At 43.5% G+C, this 11,245-nt stretch overlaps 1 pseudogene; it reads left to right on the top strand.

Annotated features, from left to right (window-relative positions):
* The window catches only part of LOC123486155, a 104,677-nt pseudogene extending 94,052 nt beyond the window's left edge, over positions 1–10,625 (top strand).
* Positions 10,626–11,245: the final 620 nt, after the last annotated feature.

Below are 11,245 nucleotides of genomic sequence, written 5' to 3'. Positions count from 1 at the left end.
GCCAACACGAAAGAGAGGAGAACGGCATTGTCTTTCAATCTAGTCTACAAGTAGGGTGAGTCCCAAAAAGGGGTTTTAGTTGCCCACACACACACACACACACACAGAAATCGGTACCAAGCAGCCACGTGATATTTAGCAACATTGATTGACTAAATCGTTTTTGGTATATTTACGTATTTTTTTCATGTAATTAACTACAGCTTGTTGATTTGATGATGCTTAAATGTTTAATTGAAATGGTGCCAGAATAGCTGGAGGCAGTGGTCCTGTTGTCTGGTGCTGACTTATGTAACTCTGTGGTTATAAATCATGTTTAGTAAACTGTTGAAAACATTAACTGCTTGACCACGCTGCAGGTGATATAACGGTTTGTTACATGCAATATTTACTTTGTGGACAAACATATGTGTATTTTAGAGCAGTGGCGACTAATAATTCAGGGCAGGTGAGGCAGAGCCCATCTGTTTTGAGCCCCACCTGTTTGTTTTTGTTGTTGACTGTTTTGGTATGTTATTTTGGCATTAACACATGTCACATGTCAATTTGCAATCACTGTAAAATAAAAAAATCATCAAGGGTTAGTAATGTTCTCTAGTTGCTCCGTGATTGGCTCAGTGTTCTGTCACGATGGGTACACTACATCACCACAAAATCTAAGGGTAGAACACGAAAACTGGCCTTTGGGTGCTGCCATAGAGTTACATTAGAAGTGCCTATCCAAGGCTCAAGGTCATTGGCCACAGATAAAATGATGTCAAATCACTAATATATACAGTAGCTTTGATTGGATTGATCATGTCAACATCATACTTTCTGAAAATCTTAGCCAGCAAAAGCTAGCAGTCATCATCATGAATCAAGTCAACAATCTGCTGGCAAATCCTTTCCAACTTGTCATATGAAGGGAAATAATGAAAATAAATTATAGATAAAAACGACGTTGGTGCTCATAAACATTAACGAATGTTGAAAATTCAACAATGAGTGGTCGTAAGGAATCAATAGCTAACTGCAAGCATTGCAAAGCAATCACTAGCCTGCTATTCAGTGGAGGCGGTGTGTGGTCCCAAGTCTGGATTTAAGGGTCTCTTTTTCCAATCTTAAAAGGATAAACATTCAACATTGGCCATGCTGTCAATCCAGCATGACTTCTAAGCGCTTCAAAACAACTGAAAACTTGGAACTGGGAACTGACTACAGTGCGTTCAAGACAACTGGGAACTCGAGCTCTGACTGGTGAGACAGCTTTATGTAGGCCCTAACAGTTTGTGGGCACCGTTTGTCACCGTATAGTGCAATTTATGTATTGTTTAGTGTTGTGTCATGTTGTGTAGTGGCTTTGCTGGCATGCATAAAAATATATAAATAATGTTTGCCCCACCAAGATTTACATGCTGAAATCGTGCTATTGGTCGAGCAGTTGAGAGCATCCTGTCGGGCTCCCCCATCACCGCCTGCAATGGCAACTGCACTGCCTGCAACCGCTGGGCTCTCCAGAGGTGTGGTCTGCCCAACGCACACCGGGGGCACAATGCCTACCCTCCAGGACACCTACAGCACCCGATGTCACAGCCAAAAGATCATTAAGGACAACAACCACCCCGAGCCCAGCCTGTTCACTCCCGCTTATCATCCAGAAGGCGAAGTCAGTAAAAGTGCATCAAAGCTGGGAGACCGAGACTGAAAACTGCTTCTATCTCAAGGCCATCAGACTGTTAAATAGCCATCACCAGCCAGCTACCACCCGGTTACTCAACCCTGCAGCTTAGAGGCTGCTTCCCAATGGACATAGATGGAATAACTGGTCACTTTAATAATGGAACACTACTCACTTTAAAAAAATGTTTATATACTGTTATACTAATTTTTATATGTATATCATAAGACTTACTGTATTTTACACAATGCCACTCCGACATTGCTCGTACTAATATTTATATATTTCTTAATTCCATTCTTTTACTTTTAGATTTGTGTGTATTGTTGTGAATTGTTAGATACTACTGCAATGTTGGAGCTAGAACACAAGCATTTCGCCACCCACAATAACATCTGCCAAATACGGTATGTGACTAATACAATTTTGATTGATTTGATTTGATTTATTCCGCCACTGTGTGACTGTTGTCTTTTTTGTTGTCACGGCCTTATATTGTATATCGTGGCGTATGAACAAATAGCTTATAGAGCAAACAGCACAAAATATCACAACATACAGTACCACAAATGTTTGGACACACCTACTCATCCAAGAGTTCTTCTTTATTTTTTTACCATTTTCTACATTGTAGAATAATAGTGAAGACATAAAAACTATGAAACAACAAATAGTATGGAATCATGTAGTAATCCAAAATATATTTAATGTTTTAGATTTTTCAAAGAAGCCATCCTTTGCCTTGATGACAGCTTTGTACAATCTTGCTATTCTCTCAACCAGCTTCACTCTGAATGCTTTTTCCAACATATGCTGAGCACTTGTTGGCTGCTTTTATTTCACATTCTCTGCGTTCCAACTCATCCCAAACCATCTCAATTGCTGAGGTCAGGTGATTGTGATAAGGTCATCTGATGTCAAGACTCCACCACTCTCCTTCTTGGTCAAATAGCCCTTTTACCCAGGTTGGAGGTGTGTTGGGTCATTGTCCTGTTGAAAAACAAATGATAGTCCCAAATGATAGCCAGTTTTTTTTGGTCTTTTTTGTCTCTTTTCGTGATATATATTTCTCAATCACACTTTTCACCCTTCAACTAAATATACTTTCCTGCTACCCGCCTCACCCAATGTGGTTCAGATTCCATTATTCATACTATCGCCAGTCTGGTACTGTCTGTACAGACGCTATCGACACCAAGAACATATCGGATTTTCTGCTGGAATCACTTCGAATCACTGGACCTTGACACCGGATCATCGCACCTGTAGCTGCAACCGAATGGATGTTGGTAACTAATCACCACGTCTCTCAAGCAAGCACCAGTTAGCCTTGAGCTAGCCTTGAGCCAGGCCTATCTCCCGGCTATCTACCTCTCTGTCAACCGGACGGGACCTCCTAGTGTCGACACGGAGCTCCTGCCGATCCATCACGATCGGTCTGCCGACGTAATCGCTCTGATGTGGTTTCAACAGAATTCCCGCTAGACGCATCACGAAGATCCATCTGCAAGCCTCGCCCGCTAGAACACGCAATCAACAGCCGCGTTTCCTGCTCGCTTCGTGCTGTAGCAGCCATTCGAACTGCCCCCGGTCTCACCTATTGCTGTTCACTGACCTTATGATCACCACAGATGCACAGCTGATGCCTGCTGAACTGTTCCCTTTACACGGTACCCCATCCTGTTTATCTGTCCTGTTTATCTGTTTAGCTCAGCCCAAACTTTCGTCATTAATAGTTGTTGTCTTAGCTCTCCCGAATAACACCTGTGATTGCTTTATGCCTTCCCATGTCAATATGCCTTGCCTATTGCTGTCTCGGTTAGTTCTTATTATATAATTTCACTGTAGAGTCCCCAGTACCGCTCAACCAGCCTCAGAGAGCTCCTGTTCCAATTTCCCATACACGCCGAGACCGTCTGACCGGTGCCTACAGTGATGTTATCTCTTTCATCGCTACCCAACACTCTAGGTTTACCTCCACTGTACTCATATCCTTCCACATCCTTGTCTGTACATAATGCCCTGAATCTATTCTACAACGCCCGAAATCTGCCCTTTTATTCTCTGTACCCAACGACTAGAAGACCAGTTCTTAAAGCCTTTAGCCGTATCCTTATTCTACTCCTCCTCTGTTCCTCTGGTGATGTAGAGGCTAACCCAGGCCCTGTAGCCCCCAGTATCACTCCTACCCCAAGCGCTATCATGTGCTGACTTTTGTAACCGTAAAGCCTTGGTTTTTTGCATGTTAACATCAGAAGCCTCCAAGTTTGAGTTACTCACTGCGCACACTCCGCCAACCCTAATGTTCTAGCATTGTTTGAATCCTGGCTTAGGAAGATCACCAAAAACTCTGGAAATGTCCATCCCTTAATCATACAACATTTTCTGTCTAGATAGAACTGCCAAAGGGGGCGGAGTTGCAATCTACTGTAGAGATAGCCTGCAGAGCTCTATCATACTATCCAGGTCTGTGCCCAAACAGTTTGAGCTTCTACTTCAAAATCCACCTCTCCAGAAATAAGTCTATCACTGTGCCGCTTGCCAGACCCCATCAGCCCCCCAGCTCTGCCTCTGAACACCATATGTGAATTGATTGCCCCCATCTATCCTTTCTCAGAGTTCGTCACTGCTTGGTAACCTAAACTGGGATATGCTTAACACCTCCGGCAGTCCTACAATTTAAACTAGATGCCCTCAATCTCACACAAATGATCAAGGAACCTACCAGGTACAACCCTAAATCCGTAAACATGGGCACCTCATAGATATCATCCTGACTAATGGACCCTCTAAATACACCTCTCGCTGTCTTCAACCAGGATCTCAGCGAATACTGCCTCATTGCCTGCGTCCGAAATGGGTCCGCGGTCAAATGACTCACCCTCATCACTGCCAAACATTAAATGCTTCAGCGAGCAGGACTTTCTAATTGACTTGCCCGGTATCCTGGATGGATATTGACCTCATTCCGTCAGTAGAGGATGCCTGGTTGTTCTTTAAAAGTGCTTTCCTCTCCATCTTAAATAAGCATGCCCCCATTCAAAATTCAGAACTAAGAACAGATATAGCCCTGGTTCACCCCAGACTTGACTGCCCTTGACCAGCACAAAAACATCCTGTGGCGTACTGCATTAGCATCAAACAGCCCCCGCAATATGCAACCTTTCAGGGAAGTCAGCAACCAATATACCTAATCAGTTAGGAAAGCAAAGGCTAGCTTTTTCAAACAGAAATGTGCATCCTGTAGCAATAACTCCAAAAGGTTTTGGGACACTGTAAACCCATGGAGAATAAGAGCACCTCCTCCCAGCTGCCCACTGCACTGAGGCTAGGAACACTGTCACCACCGATAAATCAACGATAATCGCAGAATTTCAATAAGCATTTTGTCACGGCTGGCCATGCTTTCCACCTGGCTACCCCTACCCTGCCACCAGCCTCCCCCACTCCCCACCCTGGAATTTGCCCATGCCCCCCAAACTCCCCCCACCCCAGCTTCCTTTCATTCACCTAATTCAGATAGCTGATGTTCTGGAAAGAGCTGCAAAATCTGGACTCCCTACAAATCAGCTGGGCTAGACAATCTGGACCCTTTCTTTCTAAAATTAGCTGCCGAAATTGTAGCAACCCCTATTACTAGCCTGTTCAACCTCTCTTTCGATCATCTGAGATCCCCAGAGATTGGAAAGCTGCCGTGTCATCCTCTCTCAAAGTGACACTCTAGATCCAAACTGTTACAGGCCTATATCCATTCCTGCCCTGCCTTTCAAAAGTATTTGAAAGCCACTCTAATAAAACAGATCACGTCCATTTCAATCCCACCGTACCTTCTCCGCTATGCAATCTGGTTTCCGAGCTGGTCATGGGTGCACCTCAGCCACGCTAAAGGTCCTAAAACGATATTATAACCATGATCGAAAAGACAGTACTGTGCAGCTGTCTTCATCGACCTGGCCAAGGCTTTCGACTCTGTCAATCACCGCATTCTTATTGGCAGACTAAATAGCCTTGGTTTCTCAAATGACTCCTCGCCTGGTTCACCAACTCAGATAGGTTCAATGTAACAAATCGGAGGGCCTGTTGTCTGACCTCTGGCAGTTTCATATGGGGTGCCACAGGGTTCAATTCCTGGCCGACTCTATTCTCTGTGTATATCAATGATGTCGCTCTTGCTGCTGGTGACTCTCAGATCCACCTCTATGCAGACGCATACACCATTTTGTATACATCTGGCCCTTCATTGGACACTGTGTTAACAAACCTCCAAACGTGCTTCAGTGCCATACAACACTCCTCTCGTAGCCTCCAACTGCCTTAAACGCTAGTAAAACTAAATGCATGCTCTTCAATCAACGCTGCTTGCACCCGCCTGCCCGACTAGAATCACTACTCGGCGGGTCTGACTTAGAATATGTGGACAACTACAAATACCTAGGTGTCAGGTTAGACCGTAAATCCTCCTTCCAGACTCACATTAAGCATCTCCAATCCAAAGTTAAATCTAGAATCGGCTTCCTATTTCGTGCAGAAACAAAGCATCCTTCACTCATGCTGCCAAACATGCCTCCTCGTAAAACTGACTATCCTACCGATCTCGACTTCGCGATGTCATTTACAAAATAGCCTCCAACACTCTACTCAGCAAATTGGATGTAGTGCCATCCGCTTTGTCACCAAAGCCCCATATACTACCTACCATTGTGACCTCTCCGCTGGCTGGCCCTCACTACATATTCGTCGCCAAACCCACTGGCTCCAGGTCATCTATAAATCACTGCTAGGCAAATCCCTGCCCATCTAAGCTCATTGGTCACCATAGCAACGCCCACGCTGTAATATGCGCCCAGCAGGTATATCTCACTGGTCATCCCTGTGCCAACACTTTGGCCATTCCTTCCAGTTCCCTGCTGCTAATGACTAGAATTAACTGCAAAAATCTCTGAAGCTGGAGACTCTTATCTCCTCTACTAACTTTAAGCATCAGTTGTCAGGAGTAGCTTACCGATCACAGCACCTGTCACACAGCCCATCTGTAATTAGCCCACCTAACTACCTCATCCTCATATTGTTATTTATTTTGCTCATTTGCACCCCAGCATCTCTATTTGCACATCATCTTCTGCACTTCTATCATTCCAGTGTTAATACTAAATTGTAATTATTTTGCATTATGTTATATTTATTGCCTTACTCCATAATTTACTACATTTGCACACACTGTATATATATTTTCTATTTTGTTATTGACTGTATGTTTTGTTTTATCCCATGTAACTCTGGGTTGTTGTTGTTTTTTATCGCACTGCTTTGCTTTATCTTGGACATGGTCTTCCACCAAATAGGCTAAATCTGCATACCAATTTACCTTGTCACAACACAACTGATTGGCCTCAAACGCATTAAGAAGGGAAAGAAATTCCATAAATTAACTTTTAAGAAGGCACACCTGTTAACTGAAATGCATTCCAGGTGACTACCCCATGAAGCTGCTTGAGAGAATGCAAAGAGTGTGCAAAGCTGTCATCAAGGCAAAGGGTGGCTACTTTGAAGAATCTCAAATTTAAAATAGATTTTGATTTGTTTAACACTTTTTTTGGTTACTACATGATTCCATATGTGTTATTTCATAGTTTGATGTAAAATTCAAGAAAATTCTTTGAATGAGTAGGTGTGTCCAAACTTTTGACTGGTACTGTAGGTTGTAATATGGCTTTTTTCCTGGTTTACGTAGCTTCCCCAGTGGTTTTACCCACACACCGCTACTGTCAGTTTGAGTAATGACTTCAAAATCACTTTAAGTGACTGTACTCATATATATTAAAGCGATACTTCGTGATTTTGGCAATGAGGCCTTTTATCTACTTCCCCAGAGTCAGATGAACTTTGAATACAATTTTTCTTGCCTCTGTGCCAAATATGAATGAAGTTAGATGTAGTCCCTAGCGTTAGCACATTGACTGGAAAGTCTGTAAGTATCTGCTAGAATGCTAGCAGATACCATAGACTTCCAGTAATTTTTGCTAACGCTAGTTAGTGTACTGCGCTAGCGCTAGTTAGCAACTTCCTTTAAACTGCTGCTCTTAATGTAGGATACATAAAATGGGTATCCATGAGTTCATCTGACTCTGGCGAAGTAGATAAAGGGCCTCCTTGCCAAAATCCTGAAGCATTTCTTTGAGTGCAACAGGTTTCCCAAAGGTTTTGAGTAATGACAGCACGCTGAGGTTTACAGTGCAGGGGACTAGTAGTTATACCAATAGGGAAAGTAGGTACCTAGTTCCTTGATGTTTCCTCTCCCTCTCCCACATCCAATCAGCGGGTCATTTGCTAATTCAGAAGGGTTGTCACAATAAATAAATCAGTGGAATGGGCCCTGAGTCTTAGTTCACCACAGCACGCCGGTGTGTGGGTGAGTCACGTGTGTGCGTGTGCGTGTGTGTGTGTGCATGCATGTGTGTGTGTAGCCAGAGAGTCTCAGTTAAACCACTAAACAATGGCCCTGAGAATGAACTTTGATGGCCATCTCCTCATGAGAGACAACAAAGCATTCTTTCACTAGCAGCACCAGGCCTTGGGGTTATAGGTCAGACCCATGATGCCACACTCCTGCTGGGGAGCCTGTTGTTGTGTGCCACCTAGTTCAGGTTTCAAATGCCACCCTGTTCCCCTATATAATGTTCGTAGGGCTCTGGTCAAAAGTAATGCACTATGTAGGGAAAAGGGTGCCATTTTGGATGAAGTCTTAATTTATTCCATCCAAACAAGTTACTTATACAGTAGGGGTGTCTAATTCATTTTGCCCCAGGGGCCAAGTATCTGTCTTCAACAGAGTCCAGAGGGACGACTGAAAATGTGTTATATTTCCTTGTCAGCCCAAATTTGAGAGCATGTGTTGTATTTTTACAAATCCTCTTGGTCTCTCTGGTATACATACACCTTTGTCTGTGTCTGTGTCTGGGAACCTGACTTTCCAAGCACTAAGGTCAAAGGTTTTCCAACAATTATGTTTTTAAGAGGAGACGAGACAAAGTGGTGACCGGCTGTTGCTGTTGCCAACCCTAGTCAAATTGGCCTTACTTTCAGAGTTTACAGAGTGGTAGGAAGGTAACTCTCATAAATAGTCTCTAGGGAATTCCCTAGCCCAGGACAAATCTTCATCATTAGCCCAGAGGGGCAGACCGTTGCTGCATCCAAATGATACGAAATATGTAGCATAATTTGGGGGTACTGTAAGATATTTGGAACATGCCATGTTTTGTAATTGATAATTCAACATCATAGTGAACACGTAGAGCAAGACGCCTTTAAGATATATAGAATAGATTTCATAATATAGTCACCAAGGTAGGATTTAAGTAGGATGTTCTGTGAATAGATAGACACACAGTAAGGGTCCTTCTATTCCTCTGTCATAGCCTGACTGATATCCTAAAGTCAAGTCGCTTTGACCCATTTTCACTTACAGACGGGGAAGTGTGAGATTGGTGCAGGTTCTCTATTACTTGAATAGACATGGGATGTGAGAGGTCTGATTTTGAAGTCCTTTTCTTTCCATTTTTAGCCTTTAGCTGCGAGCTATGTTCAGACCCTGTCATGGATCGCTGGTTTTATTGTCTAACCCTCCAGGGGAGAGTTTAAAAAGGAGGGGAGTTAGGTAGATGAATGTGTTATTTTAACCTGTTTGAATATATCCTCCTATCTCTCCTTCTGAAGGTTACACAAATTAACTCAGCTCCACCTTTAATGAACTGACTGAAGTTATAGAGCCACTGGAATTACATTTTTTATCAAACTGTTTTTGCTACCATGCCCCGCTCCTCCCTATCCTCCCATCCTCCTCCACAGTTCAGGTTGACATCTCAGTAACTACCCAGAATGACACCCTATGTTCCAAATACATCTGCCTTCAAAAATAAAACGTGTCTTGTGAATGTAAGGTGTTTTCTACTAACCTTCTCATCCCTTTGTCTCCCCAGCTCCAGAGTGCTACCCGGGGAGGTTACCGCACGTTGAGGAACCCGGGACGAGCGTGGACTTTGACTCCAGTGACCTGCAGAACACTGCTATACAGGACCTGATCTGCGATCACTCCTCTCCCCAAGGATGGTACCGCTTCAGCACAATAAAAACAAGTCAGAGATGCCCACCAGCTGTGTGGAAGTTGTTTTAGCTGTTAAACCATGCCATCTTGCCCCTAGTATGTAAAGGGTTTCCACAAGGCTTCATTGTAGGGCATGTTTTATTTACTCATTTTAAAATGATACAGGCAAAGTTATTAACTCTTCACAGTGGAAGCGAGCTATGAATTACTTTGTCGACTACAGGAGATATTGTACTTAATCATGGTTTCTCATGAGAAACATGTTGTGCATCCAATATTTTAAACATGGTGTATTATGAGAATTATAAGGATTATTCTCTCTCTATAAACATCCAAACTGTAGTTACCAATGCAAGTCATAATTTCCATGTAAATGAATCCATACAACTCTGACCTCATTCAATACAGCTGTGTTTAGTTTTTGCTTTGTTAGATTTTTGTTGACAGTGAAAAGTTGGAGTGTAAACTGTATAATGAGGCTACAGAGCAGGTGGAAGTTTAATAGCATCTCAGAGTAGGAGTTTGATCTAGATCAGGTCCCCTCATATCCATTACGATTTAAAAGGCAAAACTGATCCTAGACCAGCACTTACTCTGGAGATGCTTTTTGAATGTCCTCTCTCCAGATGAACAGATGTGGTACCCAGGCGCCTGTGTGGCTGTCTCTGACTGATAGCTCGCTGTTCCCGCCCGGGAGGTCCGCCAGCTCTCGGCCTGCGCCACCTGGCAGTTCTTCCACGGAGCACCAAGGACTGCTGCCTCTTCCGCATCCCCATCTCAGTACGCAACTGTGGGGAGAGTTTCTCCTGTACTACCTGCAACCTACCCAGGGTGTATGGGATATTGTGCCAAAAGGTGAATTAGAATTAGAGACTCACTGTCAGTTTGGTGTGATGGGATGTCTGGGTGACTGCTTGGCTGGAATTGGGAATTTGTTATTAGCCTTCAGGATATGTCTGCTGCTCTGTTCAAGTTCACTTCCGGCTCCAAAGTACACAGTGGAATTGAGGAAATAAAAAAAATAAAAGTCTAACTGTATTTTTTCTTGTTTTTAGTCATATCAGAATTTGACCTAAATTATGCCCACTGGGTGAGGTGGAAGTCAATGGGCGCTGCAAAGGTAAACAACCAAAACAAGCACAAAGAAATGTTATTCACATTTATCGTAATTTTTATTGATATCAGCTTTTGTCTATCCTCATCTTTCCCCTTTGCTCAGCAAGTCTCCCTGCATTATCCTCCAAGCCTGTGATCACCCCAGAGCTGGTGGGTAGCAGTGTCCACCTGCGATGCACCTTCAGTGGGGTGGAAGGCCTCGGGACTCCCTTTGCCAGCCTGCGCTGGGCCTGACACCTGGCATCCAATATGAAGGTGGAGATCAGGAAAGATTCTATCATGAAGACCTTCTCATTGGTGGAGATGGACGGAGTCCACTTCAGACTGGGGGAGACGGTAAAAATGTCTAAATAGACGTGTGTGTGTGG

Source organism: Coregonus clupeaformis, unplaced genomic scaffold (genome assembly GCF_020615455.1).
Source record: "Coregonus clupeaformis isolate EN_2021a unplaced genomic scaffold, ASM2061545v1 scaf1036, whole genome shotgun sequence".
NCBI classification, from domain to species: domain Eukaryota; kingdom Metazoa; phylum Chordata; class Actinopteri; order Salmoniformes; family Salmonidae; genus Coregonus; species Coregonus clupeaformis.
This window is presented reverse-complemented; position numbering and strand designations above follow the sequence as displayed.